This window comes from Pseudopipra pipra, chromosome 1 (assembly GCF_036250125.1).
Source record: "Pseudopipra pipra isolate bDixPip1 chromosome 1, bDixPip1.hap1, whole genome shotgun sequence".
NCBI lineage: Eukaryota > Metazoa > Chordata > Aves > Passeriformes > Pipridae > Pseudopipra > Pseudopipra pipra.
Window position 1 is genome coordinate 152778271 of NC_087549.1, and position 11453 is coordinate 152789723.

The 11453-nt window shown below is 41.1% G+C and overlaps 1 long non-coding RNA gene across 2 annotated transcripts; it reads right to left on the bottom strand.

Moving 5' to 3' along the window:
• Window positions 1-6210: 6210 nt before the first annotated feature.
• LOC135421756 (uncharacterized) lies at window positions 6211-11241 on the bottom strand. Of its 2 annotated transcripts, XR_010434186.1 has the most exons (4): window positions 11118-11241; window positions 8181-8264; window positions 7623-7740; window positions 6211-6333 (listed from the first exon to the last, which is right to left on the bottom strand). It is a non-coding gene; the product is annotated as an uncharacterized LOC135421756 (long non-coding RNA). The 2 variants fall into 2 exon arrangements; XR_010434184.1 differs by lacking the exon at window positions 6211-6333 and having other exon boundaries at window positions 7465-7740; window positions 11118-11240.
• Window positions 11242-11453: the final 212 nt, after the last annotated feature.

Here is an 11453-nt window from a genome sequence, read left to right on the forward strand (position 1 = left end):
ATCTCAGACTGAACTCAGCCCTAAAAACTGTTTTAAAATCCACACCTAGTTTTCAGAAGGCTGCATTTGGGTTGGAGGGACATCCCTGCTCACCACAAAACCAGGCTGGTTTTTCTTAGACCTATTATCCCATAATTCATACCTGCATTTCCTTCTTTCTCTATTTTTTTTTTTTTTTTTTTTTGCCAGGCCCATAAGGATGTCAACTCAGGGAAGACTAAGTTTAAACTATTTAACATTGCAGCAGCAATGCTTTATTAAGTTTTTTCCAGCTCACATCTGCAAAGTCAAATCACTTCAATCTCCTTGATGTCCCAGAAGTTGTAAGAATCGCTTCAAAACAAGGCTTCAAGCATGATTTTTATTCTTCGGTGGGCACAGTTAAAAGCATTGAAAAAAAAAATAAAAAATTAGAAGTTTTGAAAGCACTCCCTGCACAAATAAATCCAGGTGTTGCCTCCTGCCCCTTTTGAGAGAGGAGTAACCCAGCCCAGCAGATGTGGGATGTTCTTCATCTGCAACACTTCAAACAAAACGTGCATTTAAACTTTTGGGGACTTCAAAAAGTTTTATTTTTATCTGAGACAAGTTTAACTTAAAGGAAAATGATGAACTTCTTAAGTTTATTCCTCTCTAGATTTTTATTTATTTATTCATCCATTCATTTTGTTTCACTGTCAAGGAATATGCAGCCTGGCATGGAGGAAGGACCAATTGCAAGGCAAAGGCAAATCCCAAGAGAATGACAAACTTTGAGTGGGAACGTGGAGAGTTGGAAGGGAACAGGAACAAAGAGAGAAAGACAACAAAAGAAATGAGAGGAAATTAGAGGTGAGAGGCACAAAATTCTCCTTTTCCCTCTAGGTTTAGCACATCTGGCTTTTAGTTTTGAATTTGCACAAGAAAACTTTTATAATCCCCCAGAGAAAATCTGAAAAAATTTGCAGGATTGTGTAAAGAAAGTCCCTTTAAACAGGGGAAAAAAACCTGAAAACAGTAGGCCAGAGTCCCTTTATTTGGTTCTAATGTTCAAATTACAATTGTGTGTTATTGCTGGAACTAAGCACTGAAACCAGGTCTTCAAAAGCATGAAGTTGGATTAAGATTAAGTAGATTTTAGAACAGGGATATTTTAATCTATTTTACTTCCCTTCTGGTGTTCAGGACTCACAGGGAGACCCTGTTGCCTTTTTGGCTGCGACCAAGAGACCACAGGTTCTTTATTTAGATAAAAACAAGGGAATGAGACTACAAGATGAGTTTTTCATGGTTTTGTGTGACTTAAAAAACTACAGATCCTTCCAAGACTGGCATTAAACTCTAAGTGTTGAAAGGCCTTAATGCCTTCAGACTCTTTGATTGAATGATTGATTAAATTTGATTTACAGCTCATTCAGAAGACAAACAACAGGAATGAAAGCTGGTATTGCCAAGGCTAGAAATGAAAATGTTAAGGAACATTTTCTTAGAAAGTGACTCTTCCATGAGCCTACACACTTTATTTCTCAGTTTGAGACACGATGGGGATGATTAAATGTTTGTCTTGTTGTGAGTGACTGCAGGATGCTGGTTATTCACTGCACATCCCCAATGCTCTGGGCATTGCTGCAGCTGATTGAGATGCAACGATTGGCTTCACTTAACATGTTCAAGAGAAATTCATTGCCCCTTGGGAAATAATGTCAAGATTTCCTTCATGGCAAAATCAATCTTAAAGCCTACCAATTGTTGCATAAAAAAAATTTACATATTAATGACTATTGTTATTCTTATAAGCAATCTAAATGTGGTTTTTTTTCTCACTTACATATCCAGGCCACGGATTCTGCATTTTGGCAGAAGCTGACAATGCTAAGGCAGGATAAAACAAAGCCTGAAATGATTTCTTTTTAAATTGAGAACCACCAGCAGCTCCAGGGGGACAAAGAGGAATGGCTTCAAACTGAAACAGGGTAAGTCCAGACGAGATATTAGGAAAAAAGTCTTGACTGTGAGGGTGGTGAGGCCCTGGCAAAGGTTGTCCAGAGAAGCTGTGGATGGCACGTTCCTGGAAGTGTTCAAGGCCAGGTTGGATGGAGCTCTGAGCAATTTGGACTAGTGGAAGGTGTCCCTGCCCATGGCAGGGGGTTGGAACTGGATGATCTTTAAGGTCCCTTCCCTCTTAAACCATTCTGGGATTCTATGAACTCAAGTCAAGTTTTGTCAGGAAGGACTTAAGAGATAGTAGGACCATGCCCATCAAATATTCTGTCATAAAACAAAATATTGTCTTTGGATAATAAAGTGTTGAGTGATGAGCTCAGTGCAAAATCCTTCCATGAAGAGCAGAGAGGAAAAGACACTTATTTGTTGAAAGCCTGAATCCAGTTGCCATAAGGTTTATATGATTTTTCCCTGTTAACTCATGCAAATGGAAAAAACTTAATAAGTACAGATTTCCAGAGGGAATAATTCCTCTTAGCTTCACGGAAACAGGAAAATAATTATGGGATTGTCTCAGGTATTAAATATCCCAGCACACTTAACAAGTGAGGAAAATAAGAATAAGAAGAATAAGCCTTATTAATTTCTTTATTAAAGTGGGGTTTCACTGGGGCCTGGAGGGCCTCTCATTTTAGTGGGAGAACAACACCCTGAAAACAAGCAGGTTTTTGTAATTCTTTAAGAGCATTCAGGACACATAAATAATGGATTACCTGAGCTTTATTACCTTTTTGGCATGATTTGTCCTTCTCTCAGGTTTGCAGCACTCAAAATTACATGAGCAATTTTCCTGTTTTCCATGGTGCTGGTTCCCCCCTTCCCAGCAGCTGGAGTTTGCTCATAATAACATTTATTGCACAGTCTTTGGGGCCTATTTCCTTACATTCCCTGCAGTCTAATGAATGGTCCATGACACTATTCCAGACTCCCTGATTTCCAACCAGCCATTGTTCCACGGATCAGCGCTTTCAACGTGATGACCCTAAAAACCTTGGTTTGGAGGATTATTTCGCTCCAGATCAGCATTTCAGGAAGGCTGCTGTGCTGCTGAGTCAGCACAGATGGGGAGATACCCTGCTCCAGCTAAAAGAAGTATATGAGAGGAGAAAAAAAAAAAAAAGCACAAAGAGATAAATTGAAAAATCATCACGAAGGTTGCAAGGGAAAGGGGATGGTGGTGCCACGATGGAGCAAAGCTGAGATGCTGCAGAGACAAGAATATCTGTGCTGATCAACCCCACAGCCATGGGGTTTGTTCAACCTGGATAATAAAGGGCTCAGGGGGGACCTTCTCACTCTCTGCAACTCCCTGACAGGAGGGAGGAACCATCTCATCTCCTGGGTAACAAGTGACAGGATGGAAGGAAAGGGCCTCAGGTTGCACCAGGGGAGGTTTGGGTTGGATATCGGGGAAAATTTCTTTGCTGAAAGGGTAGAACAGGCTGCCCAGGGAAGTGGTGGAGTCACCATGCCTGGAAGTGTCCAAAAAAAGTGTGGCTGTGGCCACTGAGGATGTGGTTTGGTGGTGAACGTGGTGGTGGTGCTGAGCTGAAGGTTGGACCTGACGATCTCAAAGGTCTTCTCCAACCATAACAGTGATAAAATGATTCTGTCATTACACTGTTACAGCCCCATTTTCCTCTCAGCCATCAGCCAACCTCTGGAAAACCAAAAGCCTTTCTTCCAGCTTTGTCCCTTCTAGAGGAAGATTTTAGCTTCTTAGAAACACATCTAAATCTCCTCACCATGGTCTGTCTTCGTCCCTGTTTCAGTCTCCAGAGAGGGAGCTGTGAACCTCTTGCAAAAGAAATTTAAATGCAAACCCCAAATAACAGACCTATTCCCACCTATTTTCAAGCAAGGCAAAGTCTAGACTTGGCTGCAAGCTTTCAACACCTAATTTCAGTCCTGATTATAAAATAAAATGGGGTATATAAACAAAGAATATTTTATTTACTCACACTGATGTTGAGTAAATTCACCTCCCTCACTTTTGTTTTCCTTGCACAAACACATTCAATCACCAGGACATAGAAAATTGCCCCTGGATTTTATTAGTCACAGGTGAGGTGTTCTTTCAATTAGATATAATTAAGAAATTCAGTCCAGTATCATAACACAGTCCTAAGGAAATGACACGTCTCTCGTTGACTGTGCTTATTGAAAATAGCACTTTTTTTCATTACAGCCTACATATAAATTAATCCTCTTCTGGATGAGAATTAATTGCTCAAGGTCAGTAATTAATCTCTTTGTTTTGCAAGATGGACTTCACTTAACTGAACTGCATTTAAGAGCTTCCAAATTTCCAAGAACAAAACATTTCAGCATTTTACACAAATAAGGGCAGGAATCAAAGGACTCTGACTTGACTCTAAAATAGATGACTATAAGTTGCCTTTCTAAATCCTTGATTTTTTTTTCCAAGCTGATACAGCGTTTTACACTTAAACATGAAGTAATTAGGATATTTACAGTGTTGTCCCCCAGAAAAACTGAAAGCTTTTGCCCTGCAGTAGCTGCTGCCTAACTCTAGAGTTTGAATGTCCAATATAGCCCTTTTTTTTAACTCCAGGTATCACCCCCAGGTGTTGTCACACTCCCTCCCACCTTGGTGGTGTAAATTTTAATGCCTGTTTTAGGGATATATAATGCTCCATCAGTCTCTGGTTTGCAAAGTGTGCTGTAGAATGTCCAAAATATATCCCAGCAGCAAAAGGCACAGACTCCACCACTCCTGCAAATACAGCAGGAGGGGTGGACTCAGCAATACCTTTTGTTCAGGAATAGGGAGTCAAAGAAAATATGCATTGTGGTGCTGCCAAAAAAAGACATTAAAGTGGATGCTGCCAATGCAAACAGAGCAGAACTCACCATAACCAGCAGCTCACAACCACACCTCCAGCAAGGCTTCATCAGCCTGTGAAGGTTTTTCTTGTCCTGCAGGTTTTAATGATTGGCAAAATGGGAATATTTATATGAAAGGAATCATTTATTTTTACAAACACTCGGACAAAAGATCTTAATCAGAATTATTTACTACACAGTATAAAAGCTAAAACTACCAGTAGTACAGGACAAGATAGGATAGTGCACTATATTTAAGCAATTATTAGAATATTTATATTAAATCTGGCAAAAAGGAGATAATTATTAAGTAGAGATTTGATGTAACTCACTCAGATCAACCCCCAGATCTTTTCCCCTCAAACTCCAGGCCCAGCAGAGCCCATCCTCCAGGTATCTCCCAGGAGTTACATCATAAAACCTTCCCAGAGAATAGTTGGATGAACACACACACTCAAATATTTCAGTCAAAATGAGGAAGAAAGTCAAATAATGAAGGGTAAGTGTGAGCCAGAATTTACTCTGTGAGTAATCATCTTGCAAAAACACACTCCTGGGCCAATGGAACAGGCAACTCTGGGCTCTTCTCTCCTTCTCTGCTAAATATTTGCCTCTCTTCAACTTCTCTTAGAGAAAAAAAAGAATCATGAGTGCTCGTCTTTCCTTTCTCTTAGGGGTTTTCTCCCCTATTTTTTTCCTCTCTTGGCACATTTTTAGCTCCCAGTTATGTTATGAATACCCAAATACACCCCAACAAAATCATTCTGCCTTGAAATGGCTTTTGTGTTAGTGTTCTGAGCAATTACCCTTTGAAAACAAATATTCTTTATGATTTTAAGCATGGAGAGATAACTAAGATTATTCTCTATTAAAAAAACAGGATTTTTTTTTTTGCCATAAAAAGAACAGGAAGAAAACCATCAGAAGAAATATTCCTCCAGCAAATATTTCTGCTGTCTGAAGACTGTCACTTCCATAAATCACTCTGTGCTCTGGGTAATACACACGACTGTACTACAAATGAGCATTTAATTAGTGCTCTAATACAAATACCAAGCACCCCCTGTGCTAATAACCAACATTTGAGGCTGTAAATGTTTGTCAGGTAAATATCATGGAATTGTGAGGCTCCACCTGACCTCAGGCAAGGAAAATGAGTGAGATGAATTGGCTGGCTCCATTACCCAGAGATCAATTGATGGCATCACACAGTGCTGGCAGGAGATACCAGAGGTCAAGGAAAGGCCATAAACCGGTTCATGGGGAAATGAGCCTCAGGCATGGCAGGGACAAAGCTCAACAGCTCTTTTTAGGCAGTTAAAAGTTACAGAAAAAGAGTTTCACAGAACCACATAGTGAATTTTATTGGAAAAAATCCTGGTGGCTTGGTTCCGTGACTCAGCCTTGGCTCAGGGCTCTCCAGCAGGGATCTGGAGGCTTGTCCTCCCACAGGGGCTCAGGGAACCATCAGCTTCTGAGTGTGGTGTGGACAGAGAGAGGACCCTGTGGAAGCAGGGGTGTGTCCAGACCCCAGGGATACTCTATATGAAGGCAGAGCTCAGTTCTGTACCAAACAGTAAAGAAAAAAAGTAGCTCTGGAGGCTGATAAATGTGTTTGTGTTTTCAGATGAATTTTTAGCACACGTTAAAAATAAATTGCTGGAGATAAGTCTCCCCATTCCAAGGGAGAGACACCACCAGAATTCCATAACCAGAAGGTTCCTGTACCACTGGTGGTCCTGAATCTATAAAATTATTTATACATATGCACTGATTTTGTACAAAGAGCTCAAATAAGCTTAAGCATAGTCTGGAGCCTGAATTTACACACCATTTCCACTGTAGTTGCACATCACTCAGTGCCTGCAGCCATCCATATCCCAGCCTGAGGGACTCCAGCACTGCAAAACTCCTCAGCAATCCCACATTTCCACATGCCTGACTTCCAGTCCTTCTGCAACTCACCATCCATGTCAGCTCCTCACTGGCAGAGGCAAGTTTGGGACAGATGAGACAAATCCCAAGGATGCTTCCACCACATGAGATTGGCAACCTGAAGTAAAGTGAATTTAAGGGCAAAACAGCTCAGTGGTGAGGAATGGTTGGAGGTGACTCTTGGAATGAACCCTAAATATTGCTGTCAACCCGTTTGAAGGCCACCAAATATAAAAAGCTGATTTCTGCTTCTGAGACATCCTTTCAGGATATCTGTCCTGTGACACGTGTCAGCACCCACCTGTAGGAATATCTGCCCTTTCCTGTGCCCTTGTTGGCTGCTTGAACCACTCGAATAAATGAGTAATGTGGATCCCAACAAGAAATACAGAAACTTATTCCCAGGAAAGCCATGTGAACTTAGGCTGGGCACTTTATGCTGATCATCCTCACCAGGTCTAAAACCAGGAATAGAATCAGTAGGAAAAACACAAGAGACTTAATCCCCCTCCTTAGCACTGCTGACTGCAAGAGGGAATCTGATATCTGTACAGACCTGAGCTGTATCTTCCCATTACACAGTCCAGATTTGCTGTTGGACATGAAAACTCCATCTATAATACATAAGGAAAAATTGTCACCTCAGGATGGAGACTAAAACGCCTCTGAGTAATGTAAGAGCTGTAGTGAGGCAGCTGATAGGACAAAGTAGACACAGTTTAAACTCTTGTCCCTCTCCAGACATCAGCACTTCACACAAGGCTGTAAGCAAATGGTTTTCACACTGTGCTCTCCAGAGCTGGGAATCCTTTTTGTTCAGAAAAAACTGCCAAAATAAGACAGTGGCATCCCAGGACCTTCTCATTTCCATGGCCTCAGATACAGCTCTTCTAAAAAAGCACTCTGGACACCAGACTGTGATTAGTGTCTAGATAGGAATCAGTCTTCTTTCTTCATCAAAGGTTTCAAATTAATCTGGAGAAGAAAACAAGGAAATAAGAAAGTCAGACTCAACTGAATCCTCAGCTCAGGACCTGACATAGGTCCTGAGTTTGAACATACTCAGTGCCCACAGTGACCCCACTGAGGGTAAAACAGGATTGTACAGACACACACACTGTTCTCCAGGATGCTTTATTCCTTCACTGAGCTGGATTAGTCTGACCAGATGTTGGTATCTTCTCTATAAATCTCTATAAATCCCAAAGTGAACATCTAAAATATGTCAGAAGAGTCATCTTTTAAATTGCCTGTTCCTGTCCAAGGATCCAGGTTGACCAGCTCCCCTCATGGTGTCTCTAAAATCACTGGCTGCAGCTACCAGTAGTACATCTAATATTTTACCTGTTGGAAAAATCACTGAATTCACTTATTTTTTTGATTAATCTTAAATTCTCTATGGTTCCGTTTCCTACCTGAAAGTGGCTCAGTGATCCATGGCTGTGGAAAATAATCCCATTCGTGTTTATGCAGTTCTAAGTTACTGCAGTGACAAGAACCTGGAAAAATTAATACACTTCTGCTTTCAGACTCTGGAGGGTTTGAGGAGTGTTCAGTAAATCAAGCAGAGAGCTGTTACAAAAGAGAGGTAGAACCTAATGTTGTTTTGCTGCCCATTTGAAAGAGCACCAATATGTTGAATAAAAAACTACTAATACAGGCAAAAAAACAGAGTGGAATTTTAGTCAGTCAAATAGAAAGGGAAATTAAGGTTGCACAGGCAAATTGTTCCAGTGTTTTCAGACTTCTGAATAACTTACACTGCAGTTTCAGTGTTACTTTAATTATTTTTCTTCAGCTGCAACCTACACAATAGTATGTTCAGCACTCTCTATTCCAAAGGCATCACTCTGTCACCAGGTGAAAAACAGATTCTATTACTACACTGAAGATTTTGAAAACTCTTTTCTGATTTCAAGTCAGAACACAAATGTTTGCCATCTGCAGTGGATCAGAAATTGTGAAAAACAGCTCTATTTCAGCATTCAAGTGTGCAGCTTTCACTCCATCTTCTCAAAAAATAATAACTAAAATTAGCTCTGTAGAAATTTTGGGGGAAAAAGAATACTTGGTTTAAGTTAAATTTTAATTTTCATTAAAAAAATAAAATTAACCATTAGAAATTTTTTAATCCTCAAAAATAAATGCTGGAAAAAACAAATACCTTTTCAGTGTCACTGATGTTTATCTTCACTTAGTAGTGAATTAATAAGTTCAGGCTTTTCCATCTTCCTTTGAAGCAGTGAAATAATACTTTTTTTCTTCAAGTTGGATCAAAATTTATCCCAACATGCTTGGGATACCTATAACCAGGTAGGCTTTGTGTCTTTTGTTAAAACCTTTTTGCTGACTGAGCATATGAGACTGTACAAATGCTACCCAGATTATATAGGATGCAGTTAGCAGGGAATGTGCAGCTGAACAGGGAGGAAAAGCTCATGGGTGGGGATTTAGAGCCCAAATCTGCCACGTCGAATCTTGGCAGGAGAGCTGAGAATTTTATCAGGTCCTGTGCTCTTGGTGCACAGAGAGGAAAAGCATTTATTGCATGAAATATTTATTCTGAAAGGTGTTGCTTTAAAGGTCAAAGCAGGACCCCGGTGAGTGGTGCTGGCTGGGAGTCAACCATGACATGTAGCAGAGATGTCCTTCAGTGGCATTCCATGGCATGCAAACAGCTCAGTCCATCTGAATTCCTTCCCTGTCAGGGTGGTGAGGCCCTGGCACAGGTTGCCCAGAGAAGCTGTGGCTGCCCCTGGATCCCTGGAAGTGTCCAAGGCCAGGGTGGACGGGGCCTGGAGCAACCTGGGCTAGTGGAAGGGGATTGGAAAGAGCTGATCTTTAAGGTCCCTTCCAACCCAAACCATTCAACAATTCTACGAATCCACGATCACAATTTCTATTTGCTGATCCCCTCAAGACTACAAGAAGCTCCTGACACTGTTACAGCCCTAAAATGAAAGCCCAAAGTGAGCAGTGAACAACAGAAAGAGACTGGAACAGGAGAGGTTGGATGAACTTGGAGCAACCTGTCCTAGTGGAAGTGGTCCCTGCCCATGGTAGAGGGTTGGAAACAGTCAAACTTTAAGGTCTCTTCCAACCCAAACCATTCCAAGTTTCCGTGATTCTGTGATCTGACTGACTGGTCACAGGAGGTAATTTGGAAACTGGTATCTGCAGGAGGTGGAAAAATGAAGGAAGCTTCGCCTCTCAAGAAGGAACATGCTATGGAAGCAAAGATGGACTTTTATGAACTGTTTCAGGGTGTGTTTTGTGTTTAATATTGTGTTTTCTTTATTTATTGTAATATTCCCCTCATTATTATACCCTAGTTTTCCAGAACTTTCCCTCATGGCCCTAAACCCTGTCCTCTTATTGGTTAATTTTTGGTGCAATGCAGCACCTTTCCCTGTATGGTTTTACCACCCTGTTAATTTACATACTCCACCCTTGCTCCTCCCTAACTCCACCTCTTCTTCCAGAGGGTTCTCACTTCACCATATAAAAGGCAGGAGCCATTTTGTGTTGATTCATCCTAATAAAACCTTTTCACCTGGATGCCAGAAGTGTCCCAGTCTCATTCATTCAGAGTTAACCGTGGCAGGTACCAATGCACCTTGGAATGCTCATGGATGTGCAGGTTCAGGACACCTCCTGCCAGATTAGTTGCTTCTGTTTGAGACCTGCCCTGGGAGATATTCCCCCTGGGGAATGTGGCAAATATGTCCTTCATCACAGACCCACCCTGCTCACACCAGTCAACTATCAAGATTATCCTTCCAGTTTCCTTGCCTTTCCATCTTCACTGTGATCTGGGAAGAATGTTTATTATATGGGATATGTGAGGTGCCCTCTGGCCTTGCTTCTGATACCTACATTGCATGGGAGAAATTGTCCCTGTTACTAATTAGCCAGTTGGCATTGAAGGAATATTTTGCTTCATTAAAACCAGGTTTTGAGGATTGGTTTTGTTCCCCTGCATCTCCACACGCTGTGCTCTGTCACTTCAACAGACTCTCCTCCCAGGAGACTGGACTTAGTCAAGATGTTTGGTAATTAAAAAAAAAATTAATAAAAAGACAAAAGAGAGAGAGAAAGCAGACTGTCTAATTAAAAACAATCTCTCAGCTTAATATTTGTTCTGAAATAGGAAGGTTCTTAAGTTTTTAATTACTCTTTGTTGTTCGTTGTTCATTGTTCTGAAGAGGGACACAGGATGTTCATGGCCTTTGTGGACAGGACTGTCCAGTTTGGTTGATCAGTCATTCCCATTAGAAAGAACTTAGCAAGGATATGTATTTTTATCATGTTCTGCAGTGTGGATTTGTTTTCAGGATCATAAAAGCATGTACCTCTGACAACTTGTGGTGAACTTCAGCCACAGAGCCATAGCTCAGAATGATATTCCCTGCAAAACTCCTTTTCCCCAGTGAACTTGCACTGTCTGAACCAACATAAACTTTCTGGTGGCTGTGTCAGATGAGCACCTGAAATCACCCCTCTGTGGGATCATAGACTCAAGGAATCATAGAATGGCCTGGGCTAGAAGGGACCTGAAACATCATCTAGTTCCAACCCCTCTGTTTTGGGAAGAGACACCTTTCACTAGACAAGGTTGCTCAGAGAGCCATTTGATGATGAGACCCAAGAATTATTCACACACAAGCCAACAATAAGTGTTTTAACCT